A 21,334-nucleotide genomic window follows, 5' to 3' on the forward strand; every position below is an offset into this window, starting at 1 on the left:
CGAACTCTGAGGTCTCGCCTCCTCCCTTGCTCTCGAGCTTGAATAAGTTCTTGAGTCTCCTGATCAGTTACTTGGGCTTCAAGCACCCGATCAACAAGTATCGGCCTAACTTGGAAATTAGCAAGTAATGCCACATCTCGATCTTCGGCTTCTAGCCTTACCCCCGTAGTACGCAAGTCCACCAAAAGAGGAGCACGACTAGCGTACAACGCATTAATACGGCCCTGTGACTTCCTGCTAAGTGCATCAGCCACTACGTTCGCACGACCAGGATGATAATCAATCGTGCAATCGTAATCGCTGAGCAACTCCAACCACCTCCGCTGACGAAGATTGAGTTCCTTCTGAGTAAAGAGATACTGGAGACTCTTGTGATCCGTAAAGATCCTGCACTTTTCTCCGTAAAGATAGTGCCTCCACAACTTTAACACAAAAATGATAGCAGCCAACTCCAAATCATGTGTAGGGTAATTCCTCTCATGAGGTTTCAACTGCCGCGAAGCATAAGCAATCACCCTACCATGCTGCATCAATACACATCCCAAACCATTCAAGGAAGCATCGCTGTAAACCTCGAAATCACCACTATCGTCTGGGAGTGCCAAAACAGGTGCATGAGTGAGACAATGCTTCAACCGTTGGAAACTCTGCTCACACTTATCATCCCACTCAAATTTGACATCCTTTCTCGTTAACCTCGTCAACGGCAAGGCAATCACCGAAAAATCCTTAACGAACCTCCGATAATACCCTGCCAAACCAAGGAAACTTCTCACTTCGGTGACGGTTCGCGGTTGCTCCCAACTCTCTACCGCTGCAACCTTCTGAGGGTCAACCAAAATACCCTGAGCAGAAATGACGTGCCCCAAGAACGCAACTTGGTCTAACCAGAACTGACACTTGCTAAACTTAGCATATAACTGGTGTTCCCTCAACCTTTTCAACACCAAAGTAAGATGTCGAACATGCTCCGCTTTCGACTTAGAATACACCAGAATATCGTCAATGAAGACAATGACGAATCTATCCAAGTAAGGCTGGAATACTCGGTTCATCAAATCCATAAAGGCGGCTGGTGCATTCGTCAACCCAAATGGCATAACCAGAAACTCGTAATGACCGTAACGAGTCCTGAACGCCGTCTTAGGGACATCATCCCTACTGATCTTCAGCTGATAGTAACCAGACCTCAAGTCTATCTTAGAGAACACGCAAGCACCTCTCAGCTGATCGAACAAATCATCGATACGAGGCAATGGATAACGGTTTTTAATCGTCACCCGATTGAGTTGCCTGTAGTCGATGCACAGTCTCAAAGTTCCATCCTTCTTTCTCACAAACAACACTGGAGCACCCCAAGGCGAAGTACTAGGCTGGATAAATCCCTTATCTACTAACTCTTGCAGCTGAACTTTCAATTCCCTTAACTCCGCAGGAGCCATACGATAAGGAGTTAAAGAAATAGGATTGGTACCTGGAATCAACTCAATGGTGAACTCTACGTCTCGATCTAGGGGTAACCCAGGTAAATCCTCAGGAAATACATCAGGGAAGTGTCTGACCACTCTCACATCCTCTATTCTGCTAGTAACAACCTCATCCAGCACCACATGAGCCAGATACCCCTGACAACCCTTAGTTAACAACTTTTTCGCTCGTAGCGCCGAAATAACGCCATATTTCACCCCACTCTGCTCACCCACGAAGGTAACCACAAGTAGTCCAGGTCGGTGAAACGTAACCACTTTTCCATAACAGTCAATGTTGGCACGATAGAAGTGCAACCAATCCGTGCCCAGAATCACATCAAAGTCCACAATATCTAACGGGATAAGATCGGCTGACAAAGCAACACCCTCTACGATCACTGGACACCCCGGGTACACACAATCTACAACGCAACTCTCTCCCCTAGGCATAACCAACTCTAAATCATACCCTAGGGGTGTGGGGCGAGGTTGCGTCGCTTGAGCAAATGTATGAGAAATTACGGAATGTGTAGCTCCACAATCAATTAAGACTCTAGCAAAACAACCAAGAATGTTCAACGTACCCATAATCAAGTCTGGGTTGTTCTGAGCGTCCTGCAGAGAAATATTGTGAAGACGCCCCTGTCCCTGCTGACGCCCACCGCGGCCTCGGCTCGCCTGAACACCGCGTCCCTGAGCACCACGCCCCTGACTGGGCTGGCCTGACTGTCTCGAAGATCCTGCACTGCTAGTGGCAATCTCCCCCTGCTGATACTGTCCTCCCTGATACCACTGTGAACCACCCGCTGGGGCTGGAGGATACGGCACATAGCCGCCCGAATACTGGGGATAGCCACCCTGGGAATAGGGATCCTGAGGGTACTGATACTGCCCCGGAGCATAAGGGACAGCATCACCCTGATAGTGGTAAGCACCACCTCGACCCGTCTGGCCGTAACTACTAGAACCCTGGATCTGCTGGAGTGGTGCAGGTGGGGGCATAAAGGTCTGCTGCGATTTCTGCTGCTGCTGACCCTGGGGACAATTTGCCGCTCTATGTCCCACCTGTCCACATGTGAAACAACCGTTGCTACCACGTCTACACTCACCGAAATGTCGGTTGTTACACCTGCGGCAAATAGGGGCTCTGCCTCGCCCACCATCGCCCTGCCTCTGGCCTCTAGCGCCACCAGAAAATCTACCCCCACGACCCTGCCCAGTGGCACTGAAGCCACCACTCGAAGAACTAGAACTAGCTCCACCTCTCTTGAAACTCTGAGTCTGACGGGCCCCGAGCGATGCCTGACCTTTGCCCTTGTCATCTTTCTTCTGGTTGCCGTCCTTCTCTTCATCAGTATCGCTCGACATATTCTCGGAATCCTCGATCCTCAGTAGTATCTCATAGAAGTCCCGATAAGTCTCGCTGTGGACCGTAGACGCCATAGAACGCCACTTCTTCCTGGTGCCCAGACGGAAAAGACGGAGCATCTCCGCCGGATTACCAGCGACATCAGGGTGATAACGGGACAAGTCCGTAAACTTACGGTAGTACTCATTCGCTGACATCTTCCGCTGTTTCAGTTCGGAAAACTCCTGCTTCTTGCGGTCAATGTACTCAGGGGGTACATATCTTCTCCTAAATAACCCCGTAAACACGTTCCAATCAATCCTCTGATCCGGAGTCAACCTACGAAGCTCCTGCTCCCACCAAGCTGCCGACTCCGTATCCAGAAACCAAGCGGTCGTCTCAACCCACCTCTCCATAGGCAAGTTCCCCTGATTATGTAGCACCCGGAAAGTCTTCTCTATATGTTCTAGCCAGCGCTCTGCGCTCTCGGGTCCCTCACTGCCCTTAAACTTATCCAACTTCAGATTGTACATCGTCTCCAGAGGAGTCCTCTGGGGAGGGCGCATCACTGCCTGAAGGGCTGTAGCAAAAGCTTCCCCCAACTGAGTAATATCGGGGAACATAGGCTCAGAAGAGCGACGGGGTTCCCGACGAGGCGGCATAGTTCTGACAGAAGACACCAAAATTATTAGAATACTCACAAGGACACAGGACTGCCAAACCTAGGCTCTGATACCAAACTGACACACCCCGACCGAGATCGGAGCGTGCTGGCCGTCACACAAAGGTGACGTAGCCATGTGCACGTGCGGAAGCTAATAAGTAGTAATATAAAAGTACGAATAAATTAAAAACTAGCATACAAGTACTAAAATGAGTGCTAGTTAGTGCGATACAAATTCAGAGCAGGTCTAAAGCAGTCCAAATGAAACGACAACAATAGTACGCCCGAAGGCGACCCTACGATGTGGAGTGTCTGTCAGAACGCCGAAAAGCTCACAAGGGAAACCACCGCAACGGCTAAGCAACTAGAACCTGGAGGGGCGCAAAACAAAAGCGTGAGTGGGCAAAAACAATTCTTTCTAAAACCATTTACAAAATACTTTCTAACCCCTCGCCGTAAAACCTGTATACTTCCCAGAAAATAAACATATATACGTATGTGTAAACATGCAAAACATGCTCAAGGGTATACCAATCATGCTCAAGATATGCCATGCCACAATCTCAAAGTGATATGCAAGTGCCCAGGTATAACCATATCAATATCATGTAATCTGGCAGCCGGAGTCACCTAACGTGACCTGTACGGCTGCATCTAGAGCTCAAATCTCCATCTCAATATCTAAACCTGCCCACGAGTCGGAACCACCTAAAGTGGTCTGTACGACAAGCCTGGGTGTAACATATATATACGCTCTAGTGCTACGATCACGTGAAGGCTGTGCGAATAATCGCGGGTCACCTACGAGTCGGAACCACCTATTGTGGTCTGTACGACAGGCCTATGCACCTAGCTTGGATCCAAGCTGAGCGTATGGTGCGGGAGGTGAACAACACGTGAAGGACTGTGCCCTACTCTGGGCGGGAGCACTAACACCGGGGGTGCAGGTTATGAGCTCTCTAAGCATCTTTAACCACTAATTAATGCAATCGTTAATTAACGCTTACCTGGCACTTACCTATGCCTCCACAGCACCCACATATAAATATGTATAAGCATGCCACTACTAATAAATGTGATGATGCATAAACGATACTAATAATATGCATGGCATAAGGCAAATAACCCTTTTTAAATCAATTTCTGGGAATATAAATGTATATAGGTATATACGGAAAACAAAAGCCCACTCACTGGTATGTAGAAGGGTCGTAGCCCCCCTGCCTCGCGTGTGCACGCTCGTCCTCTGGGTACGTGTCACCTAAATGCGAAACAACTATAAAAACGTTAACTTTAAAGCACATAACCCGTTTCTCGTAATAACTTCTCATACATTGCTCAAAATGGACAAATGAATATACCCACGTGCTCTACACAACCTCAGGGTCACAACCATATTTTTAGAAAAAATTTTGGACCCCGCACGCGCCCCCACGCGCCAGCACAGGCACGGACCTACGCGCCCCCCACGCGCGGCCACGTGCCAGGCACACTGACGGTGTCAACAGACGCCGTCAGGAATATTCCGTTAAACTGACGGAATATTCCGTCAAATCTAACCGGATACCGTCACTGCCGTTAGGAATATTCCGTCAAACTTGACGGAATATTCCCCTTTCTTCTCCGGCCTACCCTCGCCGGACTCCGGTCGCCGGAAACTGGGAAAAACTTTAAACTAACTATTCTCCTTCGTTTCTCAACCGTTTTCTATGATTCTTGGACCAAAAGAAAGCCCTAAACTAGAAGAATCACGTTGGACCACTTTTAAAGGCTAAAAGTTACGAAATCTTACCTGTGCAAACAACCAAAACCGGCCAACTTCGAGTAGGACGATCCCGACGTCCAATTTCGTCCAACGAAGCACTCCGAGGCTCCTTGGGACACCACCAAGCTACCTACGAGCTTAGAAATCCCAAAAACTCAACGTATAAATTTTGCATGAACAGTACATAAATCGGGGCTTGTGAATTCGACGTGAAAACGTTGAGGTTCCTACCTGAAAATGGTATGGTTGTGCTCGCCTCGACCTCACGAGTTGAATGGTGTCCTTAGTTTCCTCGATCTGTCACGGTTTGAGGGGTATGTGTGTTGGTCCGTACGTTTTTAGGAAGAAGAAGAAGGATAGAGGACTCGGGAGAGAGAGAAGACAGAGGGAGAGAGAGAAGGATAGTGTCTGTGTGTGTGTGGAAGTGTGTGAGGTTCCAAACACATGCCACAACACAACAACCAAAACGTGACGAAAGCACACTAGGGGTAAAATTGTAATTTCATACGTACATTTCGGTATTTCCGGGACGGGATGTCACAGTTTAGACTTTACCTCCATTCTGTATTTTTCTCCAATTGTTATTTACAGTTTCACTAAAATGTTAACCATGTCGAAGAAATTTCAAACACTGTTTACAACAACATAATTCTAAGAATGCTAAATTTCAGGAGTACCAAATAACTTTGTGGCTGATGCTTTAGCTTATGTTGGTATTAAGTTTGCTAATCTTTGTATTTGAGATGCATGCATTATGTTGGTATTAAGTTTGCTAATCTTTGATTTTGAGATGCATGCATTTCGATCGAAGCTAAGGCTACCCTGTTATTTGATACTCTTAGAACTGGTTCTACTAGACGTTCTTCTCTTTAATAAATTTTCTTTGCTAGCAAAAAAAATATATAATAATAATAATAATAAATAAAACTTGTACCCCTAACCCTTGCCCTCGTCAATTGATTTGCTTTTAAAGTTTTAGTGACAGGTAGGAAAGCGAAAGTTCCCAAGTTTCCTGCTCTTTCCGCAAACTCGGGGGTAATCTCCAGTTGTCTCTCACCGTTATCGTCACAGCCGCTTCTGGACCGTTGGATTGGATTACGACTAGGAGTCAATGCTGGGCTTGGCTAATGGGATTGCGCTGTGACGGGAGAGGTTGACGAGTTGCTTAGACATTAAGCATGTGACTTTTTGCCGGGATAGTCTGACCATATATCTATGTGCGTGTTTATTACTCTGGAAAGTAAAAGCACCGCGTCGTCCTCACTGGATATTTAAGGAAAGAAAGCGACTGAAAGATACTTTTACCATTTGTTTATTGGTTATATTTTGGTCATTAACCATTTATTTATTATTGCCTTTTTATTTATTAACTCTATTTAAATTGAGGGGGAAATTGCAATGAAACTATTGGAATTGTTGAATTACATTGGTTAAGGAGACGTTTTTATTTTTACTTTATTGAAAATTAAAAGTAGCTATCACACAAGATTGCAAGTTTTCAAAATAAAAATAAAAAAAAGCTGAAAACAAAATAATTATTAAACGAATATTAAGTTTTTATTTTTTTATTTTTTTTTATAAGACGATAACATTAATGGTTAAATGTTAGATTAGAGAACCGAAGGGTTCGAATCCACGCCGAAATGTAAAAGCATAACTCCTTTCTACCACAATGGTAAATGACCGCTTTCAACGAATGTTAAGTTTATTAGTGTGTGCTCTATCCGTTTTACTCAAATTTTATTCTTTTTGTTTTCATTTTTTTCTTCTTTTTCAAAAAGAGGGACAACTAGTGGCAAACCACGATTATTCACCATTTTCTGGCCTTGAGAGGCAATGAGAAATTTCACCATTTTCGTGGTCACAATCAAGCAGACTCACCAACTTGGAGCATCGAACCCATGACCTTTTACATTTTTTGCTTATTAGGGAGTCGCACCCCGTGTCCCACTTGTTTTCATAAAAAAAAAATAATAATATTTTCATAAAAATATTACACTAAAATATATCGTCAGTAATCTTGATTTTAAAATTCAATTATGATTTATAACTAAGCAATAGTATTTATTTTTTAAAAATATAAAAAAGATATAAAGAAAATCTTCCACGAATCCTTAAACTGTAGATCAAATTTTTATAAAATTACATTGAAAAAAAATCATTAAATCAAACTTTTATATTCGATTCTCGCCAAATGTGAATTTGAACCATATTATTGCGAGTTAATTGTGAGATTTAACCCACTCTCTTATTCTCTTAATATAAATAATATCATTTGTTAAAAAAAAAAAAAAACACAAAAGTGATCTTAATTATAATTAAAAATCAAGCTCGTCCCGTCTACTGCCACAATCCATATTCACTTCACAGTAAACATAATTAAAAGTATAACCACGAATACTAATTTCCAAATTAATGAATAGCCCATAAAGTCCCAACAAAATACAAATAATAACAAATTAACTTCATTTCCACCATTCCATGTCAACTGGAAGTTAAGGATCACCATTTCACTAAGGAGTAGGATTATCTTCTCTCCAAATTTCGTTTCTCTATAATTTCCTCCTATTTGAACAGTCACGATTAAGTCACGTTAACGTTTTGTATCGTCTTCTTTATAGAGTGAGAAAGAAAAATAGGAAAGTAAGAGGAAAGGGAAGGGGAGGAGAAGAAATTCAGAAAGGAGCAGAAGAAATTCATACGGGAGAGAATTCTACTCCTTCGTGAAACTTTGGGGATTATTGGTCAATTATTATTTTTTATTATTGGTCAATTATCTACCCCATTAGAATACTCGAAAATGTGATTGTTTGAGATTTTGTTTTCCCTTTTTATACGTAAAATTTGTAATTAATTTTTTCATGCAAACCAATATGGCAATATGCATTAGAAATAAGAATCGTGGTCCAATCACCTCCATTCACACGGTGACTTGGTCAAGAATTCTAATGCTTATTATTTTTAACTAATATATTTTTTGTTTCCTCGCATTTTTATTTAAATATATTATCATCTTAAAGCACTGGCAAGACAAGATTAGTAGTGCATGGAAGTTTAAAGAGGAGTTGTTTTATGGAAACTTAATTAGTAGTCAAGTACACGTACGTAACCATTAATATTAATTGGTGCTAGCTGCAATAACATAACCTTATTTAGCATGAATGTTGAATGAAATTTCGATCATGTTGATGTTGGCATCATGCACTAAAATAGCAACTACAAAAAAAAAATTATGATGCCTTCCATTTGATGACGTTTAATATAAAATATGTAAAATGGAAAAATGCTAAGAAGACTTTTAAAGTGGGGTGAGCTTCACGCCACTTCATTTTTTTGCATAATGTTTTATAATGAGAATAGTGCTAAAAATATGAGGTGGCGAAGAGTTCTTGGAGAGTCTCATTTTGTGAGAGTCTCCTTAGCATTTTTCTATATTATTTTCTTTTTCTTTTCTTTTCTTTTTGAGAAATGCTAGAAGACTTGCTCAAAAGCAAGACTTTTCTTGGTCTCTTTGTCATTTCAATTTTTTCGCACATTATTTTATAAAATTGACATAAAAATTGACGTTAAACTGTGAAATTGCGAAGAATCCATAAAAAATCCAAATTTGAGAGTCTCTTTAGAATTTCTCCATGTTTTATCACAAATTTTATTATTTTCATTTTTTTTTTGGTCAAATGGAGAAAAATGATTAGTATTCATATTCTTGATAAAGTCAATGATTAGCATCAATAATTACGTTTTACCATGTATGCCAATATTGAAGTCAAACCCATGCAACCTTCCTTTCCACCCAAAACAAATGAAAAACTCATGCAATCGATTATATTCTCCTACATATATCTTCATTTTATGTCCACTCTCCCAATTTGCACCGTCAACTAATTTTAAAATATTTTTTTGTCTTAGTAGAACCGATAATTTTACTCTAAAGTTTAGTTAAGGGAGAAATTTTTTAATACAAACGCTAATACAACTGTAATTCACATTACATAAAGAAATGAGAGTTTAAACTCAAACCGCAATGAGTTGAAGGAAAAGACCTTAATTAACCACCAAAAAAAGTCATTACTTACACTGGAGAAATGAAAACAATTTCTTAGCTAGTCATATATAACAAGTTGCTATGATATGATATCTTTGCTAGCATTCAAGAGCTCAAAATTTATAATAAAAGTCAGGGGGTACTATTTGTAGCTTTTCAATGTGAGAAACAGCAATCTTGGCAGCTCTGCAAGCCCTCCACTCAGTGTTGATATGGCTTGATTTGGTTCAATATGCATGGGAGGTTGATTTTTTGCTTAGTTGCTTGTTCGTGTAGTGATTTTTTCGCACTCGTTTGTTAGTCATCTGCGCTTTTTAACGGGCATACATAGATGATTAAAATAGAGAAGTGAGAAAATCGCTACCTTGTATAAATTTTATGTTTTTCTTTGTTTTGACGTTTCATTGCGAATTTAGCTTGAATATCTTGGGTCAACTTCATCCCAGTTTTACTGGGGGAAAAAACCTCATTTTTCATGTCGAATCGGTAAATATTAAGATACATAGTGAAAAAGAATAACCAATTTATTGCCTATATAATTTTCCACCATGTTATAAAACTTAATCCACATAGATCAATTACTATTCCTGAGGCGGTAGAGGAAATTAGATGAACAAAAAGGTCATTTTAACCATCTATTTGTACCATATGTCTAACAGAAATGGGACATGATGAGACAAATAGATGCTAAGTGTAGCACTATTCATATCTCAACAGGAAAAAAAATTAAAATTAAATTCTTGTTTTGGGAAGAGGATACATATTAGTTGTGCGCAAGATTCTCCTCTACGACCGATGTAATGCAAGTTGAACTTAGACGAATTCTATCTACCTGGCCCCCGCTCGTAAAGGCTGTAAATCCCGAAGATATCCAAGTGTGATCTTCATGCTACCATGTGGTTCTACTATTTTAAGTATGAAAGAATATATTTTTATCTATAAATGAATGGTTTCATTACTAATAACATCAAGATTGACTTAACATGACTTGCTGATGAGTCTTTCGTTACTTGAAACACAAAAGGTTACTTATGTGGAATTCATTGCATGTATGGCCCATTAAACACGTGGTTAAATATAACTCCAACTCTTTTATGAAAAAACACAATGAAGATAAACTCTAATTATCCAAGCAATCCACCAATATAGTACGAGAATGCATTTTCCCTAACATTTAATTTGCTTCCTAAAAATTGTTTGGATATCATCTCAAGCCATGAAGCCGGCCGGTGTACCAAGAAGAATCAAATCAATCCAAAACACATCCACCATTCCATGGGCACAAGTATTCTTTGTAGTTGCCCTTGAGAAGAACCAAAAACCAAATAAAGTTGAATGCAAGTGAAGCGATGGGATTTGTTGCTTTTTTGAGTAACAAGCTTGGAATATTATTGTAAACAGAATTTGGTGATTAAGTTGGATGGTTTTACTATTATTTTCCTCTTTTGTTGGGTGGGAATATGACATGGCGGTTGAGATCTTACTATCATACAGCAGGTGAGGAACTTTGGAATAAGCGAGCTCACAAAGGGATTATAAAAGAAAGTCAAGGAGAGTCGTGTCATCTCATACCATAAATCCTATCAGATCTTATCTTTAAGGATGCCGGATGTGATTTATCAATCAAGGTCAAAACAATTTCGATTTCAGTCCTTTTTGTAGTTAGAAGAATGTCAATGAGGAAATTGGAAATAGATTGGGTTGGATGCCTCAATGCCAACCAAGAAATATATGACCCTCCATTTATATTAGGAGAAGGGGGAGAAGAGTTGAAGATGAAGACGAAGACTGTAACCACCTCACCATTTATAATATTATACACTTATGACTTCAAATTGCAATTTCACTAGAAAACTTATAGCCACTAGAAGAAAAAAGCTCATCTATCATGGTGGATGCCCGTGATAAATTGCAATCTACCATGGGCATTGTACCTTTTAGTATTCTAGATGTGATAAAAAGTCTTTGTTTCTACCACGAACTATGCACATTGTTAAATGCAAAGTAACCACGGATTGTGCCCGTAGTAGATTGGGATCTAACACCATGTGCTATGACCATTGTGGATTACAAATTAATCATCGCTAATGCTCGTTATAAAAAAATTTCATAAAGTAAAAAAAATTAAAAAAGATTTAACAAATGGGAATTGTTGTTGGCACTCCAAAAATCTCATTTTACACTCCAAACTTTCTATATTTGAAAAGAAAAATACACTTGTGAGGAGTGTAGAATGAGATTTTTGGAGTGCCAATAACACTTCCCTAATAAATTAAAATATATATATATATAAAGATATTTATATACAAAATTGCAAATTTAACTTTATTAAAATTTATATATTCTAATATTACACTAAAATTAACAACAAAATGAGTAGTTATATTAAGAAATATACCAAATCACCAAAATATGTAGAGACTTTGCTTCACACTTTAAAACAAAACTCAAGTCCTAGTTCCACCCTTAGTCCTCCAATGATATTCGTCTTCTCTGCAATCGTTTCTTCAAGAAGACACACATCTCCTGCAAGCCAATCACACTTTAAATTTGCAGGTGGCTGTAAATGTAGTTGATATTTGAGTTATAAACCCTCATGAATTAGACCCACCAACCACCTATGAGACAAACAAGGAAAAATATAAAGCTTAGAAATCAAGACCACCTACACCAAATGAGGACATTTTAATTCCTTAAACTTGCTCATGTTAAAAAAAAAAAAAAACACAAAATTAAATGAGGGGATCCATACCATAAGACAAGGAAAAACAAAGGGAAAGACTCTTTGTCAAGTACTGTAGATCTCCCCATTCTCCCTCGTCCTCGTTCTTCTTTATCTGTGCAAGATTACATAGAAATCGTAAATTAGTGGATCAATTTTCAATTTAAATTAGTGGATAAAATAAAAATAGAATGAGCACCTATTTATCCAAACTTGAAAGTAAATGAACCAAAAACCTAACGCAACTTTTAGGAAGGCTGGGTGGAGGGATATTTTATAGTTTGCATGCTTTTGTACCTGTAGGGATAAGTAGCATATGAGAAAATATCGAACTTGTAGAGCCGCAACTTATCATGATCAATAACTGAACTAAAAAGAATAAATATGAAATTATTCTTATAAGATTACAGACTGAATAAGTAACATATGAAATTATTATGAGCGTGAGTGACAGAAAAGCAACACGTAGGGAGAGAGAAGGGGAGGAAGAATATACCTTTTTGAGAGACATTTGTTATGTTCATCCAACACAATTTTGATTCTAAAACACTTGTCATGATTTATAAACAAAAAATAAAATCATAGAATAATTTCAAAAGCACATAAAAGTTGTGTAAACAAATTTACTCTCTTGACTTTGCTTGCTTTACATTTCTGCAGCGAACAACAATAAAAAATATTATAAATAACTTGAGAGAAAAACCCAAATGAAAATTAAACAATACCAGCAGTGCTCCCTACATCCATTTTCAATCCCTCTACCTTGTTCTTAGATTGCTGTGTGAACCATAATTGGGAGAGGTAGTAATGGGTATCATTCATTCCTGATAAATTGAGTAAGAAAAGAACCTGAACTGATGGAAAACTTTGTAGAACGTAGAGGTAATTTTGGATTTGAATCCCATGATCGACGGTTATCTCTTTTTTGCAAAACTCCTTCCCTTTACATGCTTAACCCACATGGCTTTAATCCATTTTATTTAGTTCTTTAAAAAAAATTGTTTTATATTTTTTATTTTTATGACAAAATTACCCATGAGAATTTGATTCTATTATTTTCAGCTAGTTTTGGGTTTTTTTTTTGTTTAAGGGGGTTTTTTTAGTCTAATTATTTTTGGTGAAGCCTTGAGACACCCAACTTGATTTATGGCTTTCTAATATTAGAGATTAGAGATAGAGATTAGAGATACTAGTTGATTAAAAAATAAAAAATTTAAATTACAAAGATAACAATTACAGTCCATCATAAAATTAAAAAGGTGTTGTTGTTAAAACTTTTTGCAACCACGGGCTTTCCTCGCAGTAATATTTAGCTAAATTACAACAAGCTTTAAACGCGCGTTGTTATTTTAACCATTTCAACCACATGTTTGTTTATGCCCGTTGTTATAATAATTATTTACCACGAACTTCAAATGTCCGTGGTTAAATTTGACTATTTATAACGGACTTTATACATCCGTGGTCAATTAGCCGTGATAGATGTAGTGTTATGGCGCAGTGAGCTCTGATTAAGAGTATTTATCGATGCACCATTGATTTTGTATTCAATAGGGAGAAGAGCTTTGTGAGTGCAATTGTCCACAACGACATGAGCGTTTGTCAATCTTTGATTGATTTGTGCATCTGGCATATATCAACTACCTACAATAACTACCATCTGCTACTTATGCAATAATGCATTTCGATGTGTTATCTGTGAGGGACTAATTAGTAGCCTCAGATGCGGACTATCTATGGCCTAAGCAACAAGGGCCACAGTTGTTAGACTTGTGGCTAATAAACCGGTGGCCTTCGCCCCATTTTATACCCGTGTAAGTCTAGCTAACTGGAGATTGTAAAGGAGTCAAATTTGTGAGTAGAAGTAATCTATAAATGGTATAAAGATTGAAAAGATACGAAGAATTAGACTGCATGCACAAATGTTGTATGAACTCAACTTGAATTTTTATAAATTAATGTCATTTTACTTAATTGCAAATTGTATTTAGACACATACGAAAATATCTCATCGAAAATCATAAAAAGAAAAATTCATATACATATGTAACATTAGATTAATCGTAGCGACTTCTTAATTGTAACAAGCTAAATATTGTTCATGAAATAGCACAGATAATACTGAAAGGTCAAATGAAGATTGAGAACAAATTCAGTGCAAGTTGCTTGACCACCGACGACCAATATATTCTATTTGCTATTGTGGCGTGATATGCAAAAGTGAAACCTTTAATTTGTACCTTTTGACTTATCAATTTTGAGACTCATCAGTACTTATCCATGCAGGATGAGCTTGCTAGCACATCAAACATCAACATGCATAAGTTGCAGCACTCGCATGAAGATCAAATGGATACAATTTGCTGGCCTCTAATTGGAGGAACGAATATATTCGATCCATATCTTCTGCACTGATATAGTTAGTTGCAGCATGACTAGGCAGCCTCCGATGTGTTACCTATAAATAGAAGCTTAGTTTAACAATAGAGAACATAGGCAACAAATTAAATTCAGAGGAAGAGAAGTCCTGTATGAAGGTGAAGAGCCATGTTTGGTAGCCAGGGATGACTTGCCTAATTAGATCTCATATGTGCACAAGTTACTAACAAGTTAGCGCTTGAGCCTATATATATTGAGATTTCTAGATAAGCAAGTTGTCCTTCGGCTTGCCTGACTGGCTCTTATCTTTCATGCTAGACTTTCCTCTCTTCCATGTATATGGAGTTTTTAAGTCTCTACTGATGTCGTTTTACTATATATTGGATATGCATTTTGATGTGACTACTGCAGCTTGTATATATACAATGTCTAGAGGTACATTTTATGAGTATGCATAGCATCACAATTTGCAGCTGGTAATTGAAAACGGTACTTCCCACGTATTCGATCGCCACTTAAACCCTACCAAGAAATGCGGATTCGGACAGTAGTGGATCAAGGTTTGCGACGAGCTAAAATCATATGCGATCATCTCACACTAATTTGATTTTTTATACTATATGCAGATTTCCCAATATATATATGATCGCTCCCAGATTTCATGATTGTCTGATGGGGGAACCCTGTCTATTTATATGTGGTAAACATTTTTTTTTACTGTGAAACGATGTATGTATTACTAGAAAAGGTGCAACAATCAAGCTGCGGCTTGACTGTTTTGGATGCTTAAACTGCAACTCTCATGCTTGTGTTGTGGTTATAATACCGAACAATATATCTTGTCAATTTATTCGAAACTATGCGAAGTTGATCAACAGCATTAACTTTAACCAAAAAAAATAAATTTTCAATTGTCTTAGTTGTCTGGATATTACAAGGGAACTTGCTACATGGGGTCATGCTTTAAGTATAAAGCATCAGAGTGAGAAATGCAGTAGTAGTAGATTTGTTGGAATCTTGGACTGGAAGAGACAATCAGGGCATGATTAATGAAGGTGGTAACAGACACTTTAACATAGGTAACCATCGCAACCATGTTTTGTTGGAAATTATTAGTATTTTGGTTTATTTGAATGTTTGGTTTTCTGGGCTTAACCCAGTAGCATGAGGGTTTTGATTTCTTATGTTTTAGGATTAAGGTTAGTTTATTATAAATAGCATGCTTGTTATTCAGTTGAAAATATGTTAGTCACGATGTAGCCTCTTGAGATTTTGTAACCGTTAGCATTCTTATTTGTTTAATAATATTCCTATCATTTTGTAGTCTTGGTTACGCCGTACTCTGATATTCAAAGTGGAGCAAGAGGATCTGGTACGGTTTGACAGAGATGGGTCAGGTGCGGATTGTTCAGGCGGGTCTGCAACGGGTGGTGGTGGACGGCGGCGGCGAGAACTGATTGCAGTGATGCGGGACAGAAGCGGTGCAGCAAGGATGGCGACGGATCAGGTGCGACACGGTCTGGAGCAGCAGCGGAATGCGAGTCGGGATCTAGACTTCGATCAGATTTTTGAAACAGAGCGACGACAGGTTTGCGGAGGCCGGTTGAAGGAGGTCGTGTTCTGGGTTTCTAGTTGCGCTGCGGCAGCGTGATGGTGATGTCTGGTACGATGGCCAAGCGGCGACGGGGCAGAGGGTTGGTTCAGCAACTGGTTTAGTTTCCTTTTTTTTTTTTTCAAACTATAAAACCCTAATCCAGGGCACAACGACTGAACAATCCGCACCTGACCCATCTCTGTCAAGCCGTACCAGATCCTCTTGCACCACTTTGATCCGCACCTATTGAACCTGCATCTCGCTCGCCTCGAACCAGTCTCGCCACCTGCTTGAATTCAGTCCTAAATCTCTCCGTCCTTGCTGCACTTGCTCGCACCCTCCAAGCACCCGCACCGACAGAACCATACATGCACCATACCCACTCAACCTGCACTTGTTTTGGTGCTCTAACCCAGACACGCATCTGATCAACCCGACTCGCACCCGCATCGCTGCAACCCGACCCAGTCCCAGCCGTTCGTCTGAACCATTCACCAGTACCCACTGTTGCTTTTGCTGTGTTAATTTTCCATTAGAAAGACAAGAAGAAAAAAAAAAAAAAAAAAAAAGGAAAAAGTTAAAACAAAAAAATTGTTTGGCCCACACGGACAAGGCGAAAAAAATGGTCAAGCTAGGTTTAGGCCCACACAAGTTGCTAGCCTATTTGGAATTGTTTTGTGACCGTCACTTGAGTGTTTGGACCTGTGATCATTTGAGTGATAGTAGCTTTTTATTTTCGTCATTTGTTGTTACAATTGAGATATGGAAATCTCGTACGTTTAGTGACGAGTTCTTTCTATAGTGTCAACATTAGCCAATCTAAACCTGAATTAGTTTGCCAGCCATAATCAGCTTGCCAGCACGAATCAGTTTGCCAATCCAGTCAAGTCGAGTTTGCCAGTCAAGTCAGGTCAAGTTAGCCAATCAAGTCAAGTCAAGTTCGCTGGTCAAGTCAAGTTTGCATGCCTACTAGTCCGCATCTGCTTGTTTGCAAACCCATGTCGTATACCCCCATAGTTTTTTGGGCTTAACCGGTTAGCATTAGGATTTTGATTTCTTACCTTTTAGGATGAGGGTTAGTTTATTATAAATAGCATGCTTGTTATTCAGTCGAGAATATGTTAGTCACAATGTAGCCTCTTAGGATTTTGCAGTTTTGGTTATGATGCACTCTGATATTCAACTTGTTTATATGGTTTGTTCATACAAAAGTACGATCTAATCGCTCATATATGAGTTAGGCCAGTTAATGAAGAAAATGTTCCCGTCTCCTTTGCACTCAAGCTCAAACTTTGCTCTCCGTAAGTTAGAGTATTTGTACAAATTAGATTGGTTTAATTATAATATCGTCTTGCTAGAAGAATAAAAAATTGGAATCAAACGCCAACAGGTTGGGCTCACGACACCAAAAACTGCTTTTAATAGCATGTTGTATAGCGTTTTTTTTTTTTTTTTAAATAAAGTTTAATGCTAACAAAGAAACATGGTAGCTTATAAGAAAAAAGAAGCTCGATTATAAAAATAGTTTCGTGTAAGCTCAGAGAGCACACTCTCTCTGTCGTCCTGGTCGCCGTCGCCATCACAAATCTCCGTCGTCGTCATCATCGCCACACATGTCTCCGTCGTAGACTCTGAAAATCGCCATCGCAGTCTCTTTCTCACATATCTTCACAATCGCACTGTTGCACACATCCAAAATCGCAGTAAGTTCCCAATTGCAATCGCCATTGCAAGCTGCAAGGTCATATTAGATCAAATTGTATGCTTATTCCATTATTTTCATCTGCCTTTGGTTGTAGAAATTTTATATGCATCTGAAACATTTTCTAAATTAGGGTTTTTAGATTACAAAAGTTACGTATATGCTCTTGGATTGGTAATTAGGGCTTGGATTTGATGAATCGCATGTATGCTCGTTTATTCTTCTATCCTTCCCTTTGTGATTTTCATCTAGTATAGTATTTTTTTTGTTTTGTTTTTTTGTTTTTTTGTTTTTAGTAAATATTCTACCCGAGAATTGAAACTCTAGTCAGATTATAAAAAAGTTGAATCCATATCGCAATCTCGTTGTCGCACAGTGAGCTCAACCAACATTGATAAGCTAGAAAGCTCCCTCTATTGGGTAAGAACTAACTATACTTGATCAAGCTTCGAGTTAGACACCAAGAAATTACATAATTACAAATCTTACCAAATAGAGGAAGTTTTCTAGCTTATCAATGCTGATCGAGCTCATTATTTGTGCGACAACGAGACTGCGATTTAGCTTCAACTTTTTGATAATTTGACTACAGTTTCAATCCTAGGGTTAGAATATTTACAAAAAAAAAAAAAAAAGGGAATCTATGTTAGATGAAAATCACAAAGAGAGTGATAGAAGACATGACGAGCATATATGTGATTCATAAAATCCAAGCCCTAATTACCAATCCAAGAGCATATACGTAACTTTTTTAAAATTGGGAACTCAATGCGATTGTGGATGGCCGCAGCAATGATTTGGTCTAATCTGACACTTGCAAGCTTGCAATGGCGATTGTGGATGCGCGCAGCAGTGTGATTGTGGTTGCGCGGCTATGCGATTGTGAAGATATGCGAGAAAGATAGATTGCAATGGTGATATTCTGAGTCGACAACCGTGATTTGTGATGGAGACGACAAGCAGGACGATTGAGAAAGTGTGCTTCTGCGCTCTATGAGTTTACGCAGAACTATTTTTTATTTGTAAATCGAGTTTCTTTTTTCTTATAAGCTGTCGTGTTTCTTTGTTGGCGTTAAACTTTATTTAAAAAATATATATTTAAACTTTTGATAGCGTATGGCTAAGAAACCCCGTTTAAGTTTTTAAAATGCTATTAAATGTTGTAACATGACATTTCTTTCAAAAAAAAAAAAAAAAAAAAAAGAAAAAAGCATTTTCATAAAAATACGCTATAAAAACATGCTATTAAAGGCAGTTTATGGTGTAATGCATGTAGTTTAGATTAGTTTAAATTAGAATATTGCCTGTATAAAAATGCCAAAATGCTTTCCTGCATATATACCTATATATACCCACATATTTGAGATTAGGATGCCAGAGTTCCGTGGTTGATAATCTGTGTAGGATTTCTTTGGAAGACCAATAGCAAGTGCTCTTGATGTAGTTGAACGTGTTTCCGAGGATATTCTCAAGTGAGTAATTTTAAAACAACTTTCTTTGTTTCCTTCCATTTTTCGCAGATTAATCATTCGAAATGTACTTGATGCAGACGAACAGCAAAGAAACGTATGTTTCTCAATTTGGGATCGTATAATTATTTAGGCTTTGCTGCGTCGGATGAGTACCGCACGTCTCGTGGGATCCATTCATCGGAAAAGTTTTCCGTGAGTGCTTGTAGCAGTCGTGTCGATGGGGGTAATGCCTGAGGCTCAGGAGCGGAAGTTGAACATTTCGAGCGTGATTGTAAGTTTTATACTGCTCTCATGTCGCGAGCGCGATTGAATCCGAAGCTCTCTTTACTTATTTGGTTCTCTATTTCCTGATTGCTTTAGCTCCTTGGCACTTGGAGAAGATTTTGAGAGAGCAAATAGTTGAGGGGCAATCTATAACACACAGGCGTGGAAGAAGATAATCGTTGTTGTAGAGGGAATATACAGTACGGAAGGCGATCTCTGCAACCTTCCAGAGCTTGTTGCAACCTGTAAGAAATACAAGGAATGTACGTGTTAGATTGCCGAGTGATCTTTTCAGAATTTTCAACAGATGAACTAAGCATTACCATTGCTCTCTCCTTGGTGTTTGTTGCAGGCATATGTTTACTGGGATGAGGCTCTCAGCATCGGAGCAGTTGGAAAAATGGGAAGAGATGTCTGTGAATTATTAGGCGTCGACACTGCAGATGTGCTATAATAATGGCAACTTTTACAAAACCATTTGGTTCATGTGATGGTTATATAGCTGCATCCGAGGTTGGTACTCTTATTCATTTTCGCTTCTTATGTCCTCGCCCTCGCATCATTTTCGCTTTCACCTCCAGCTGCTCAACAGATCTATTATTATTATTTTTTATTATAACATAATAATAAAAAAATTATTTTTAATTTCTGACTTTATAAAAAAAAAATTATTAATTGTTTACTTTCTTAATTTCTTTGCATTTGCCCTTTTCCTTCGACTTTCTGAATGGGTTCCATCACTTGGTATTACTGGTTGTATGGGGACTGGGTTGCTCTTTCTTTCTCCCTTCTATATGGGTTCCGTCCTTGCCATTGAGATCCATTCAAGCCCTAACTCCACCACAACGCCACCGCTGCTTCCATCCCCGCCACCACTTAACTTCATTATGTAGGTGGCGCCACTTACTGCTTCCATCCCCGCCACCACTTCACTTCATTCTGTAGGTGGCGCCACTTACTGTTGCTCTTAAATAAGACCGTTCTTAGGCACCCTCTGTCTCCGCAAGTCAGATCTGGGTGCCCATGATGACAACTCTGCCCAATGATGCACACTCGAACGATTCAGTTGCGATCATAGTGGGCTTTGACGTTAGGCTGATGTAAGCCTGACATCAGAAGGTACGGCTGTTGGGTCTGTCGATTCTAGGCCGGTCTCTTGCCTGGCTTGGGCTGGGTGTCAACCTATTAGGCTGGGGTGGAGTGATTTGGCTGGCGGATGGCCTGTTTTGGGTGCCGGGCATTCCACTCCCGGTGGACTTGCTCTTACATCCAGCAAAAATTCATGTTGAAAAATGTGAGGCATATAGCCTTAAAGACAGTCAGGTATAATACCGTTAAATCTTTATATCGGTTACTCTGTAAAATTGTATCAATGAAATATGTACATATGCATCTCCCATTTGTTTGAATACCAGTTGTGTGTTTCTACCTCAGCACTGTTGTATTGATTAGAAATGAATTTAGTTGATGTCATGTTGGTCTGAATTGCTCAGCCCGCGAAATCCGGAATGGGAGATTCCGAGAGAATCTCAATCCGTCGGGGTCTTTGAAGTACAAGTAGAGCAGAGGGAGTGGGACCCCATGCTCACAGGCACAACCACCTTTTGCTATATACACAACATATATTTGCACAACGTCCTTAGCCGTTAGATCAATCTCAGCGGCTGCTGTGAAATTCTCATCATTCAGATGTCTATAATTTAGGGAAATTCCACTTTGATACATGAAAGTTTAAATTGTTGCGATTCATCTCTAGCCATGTTGCAACAATCCTAAGGTAACAACTTTGTCACTTATTTTTTCAAGAGAAAGCATGCACTTGCACGCGACAGAATTAGACGTTAAGGATGGCATTGAAGTGCAAAGTAATTGATGGGTCTCGCAAAAGGGATGGCAACAGTTTGATTTGA

The 21,334-nt window shown here is 39.2% G+C and overlaps 4 long non-coding RNA genes across 6 annotated transcripts; 2 read left to right on the top strand and 2 right to left on the bottom strand.

The window, feature by feature from the left end:
- Window positions 1-3,567: 3,567 nt before the first annotated feature.
- LOC148696181 (uncharacterized) lies at window positions 3,568-5,790 on the bottom strand. 2 transcript variants are annotated; one of them, XR_015963812.1, is made up of 4 exons: window positions 5,478-5,790; window positions 5,274-5,383; window positions 4,676-4,742; window positions 3,568-3,852 (listed from the first exon to the last, which is right to left on the bottom strand). It is a non-coding gene; the product is annotated as an uncharacterized LOC148696181 (long non-coding RNA). The 2 variants fall into 2 exon arrangements; XR_015963811.1 differs by having other exon boundaries at window positions 4,676-4,757.
- An 11,674-nt stretch (window positions 5,791-17,464) lies between these two features.
- On the top strand, window positions 17,465-19,916 carry LOC148696182 (uncharacterized). Of its 2 annotated transcripts, none has more exons than XR_015963506.1 (5): window positions 17,465-17,689; window positions 18,479-19,160; window positions 19,238-19,431; window positions 19,521-19,669; window positions 19,777-19,916. It is a non-coding gene; the product is annotated as an uncharacterized LOC148696182 (long non-coding RNA). The 2 variants fall into 2 exon arrangements; XR_015963507.1 differs by having other exon boundaries at window positions 18,510-19,160.
- On the bottom strand, window positions 19,166-19,883 carry LOC148696183 (uncharacterized). Its single transcript, XR_015963508.1, has 2 exons — window positions 19,748-19,883; window positions 19,166-19,667 (listed from the first exon to the last, which is right to left on the bottom strand). It is a non-coding gene; the product is annotated as an uncharacterized LOC148696183 (long non-coding RNA).
- Window positions 19,917-20,149: 233 nt separating the features above from the next.
- Window positions 20,150-21,173, top strand: LOC148696184 (uncharacterized). The gene is made up of 2 exons (XR_015963509.1): window positions 20,150-20,747; window positions 20,918-21,173. It is a non-coding gene; the product is annotated as an uncharacterized LOC148696184 (long non-coding RNA).
- Window positions 21,174-21,334: the final 161 nt, after the last annotated feature.

The sequence above is a fragment of the Pyrus communis genome, chromosome 6 (genome assembly GCF_041283825.1).
Source record: "Pyrus communis isolate YQ-2024b chromosome 6, ASM4128382v1, whole genome shotgun sequence".
NCBI lineage: Eukaryota > Viridiplantae > Streptophyta > Magnoliopsida > Rosales > Rosaceae > Pyrus > Pyrus communis.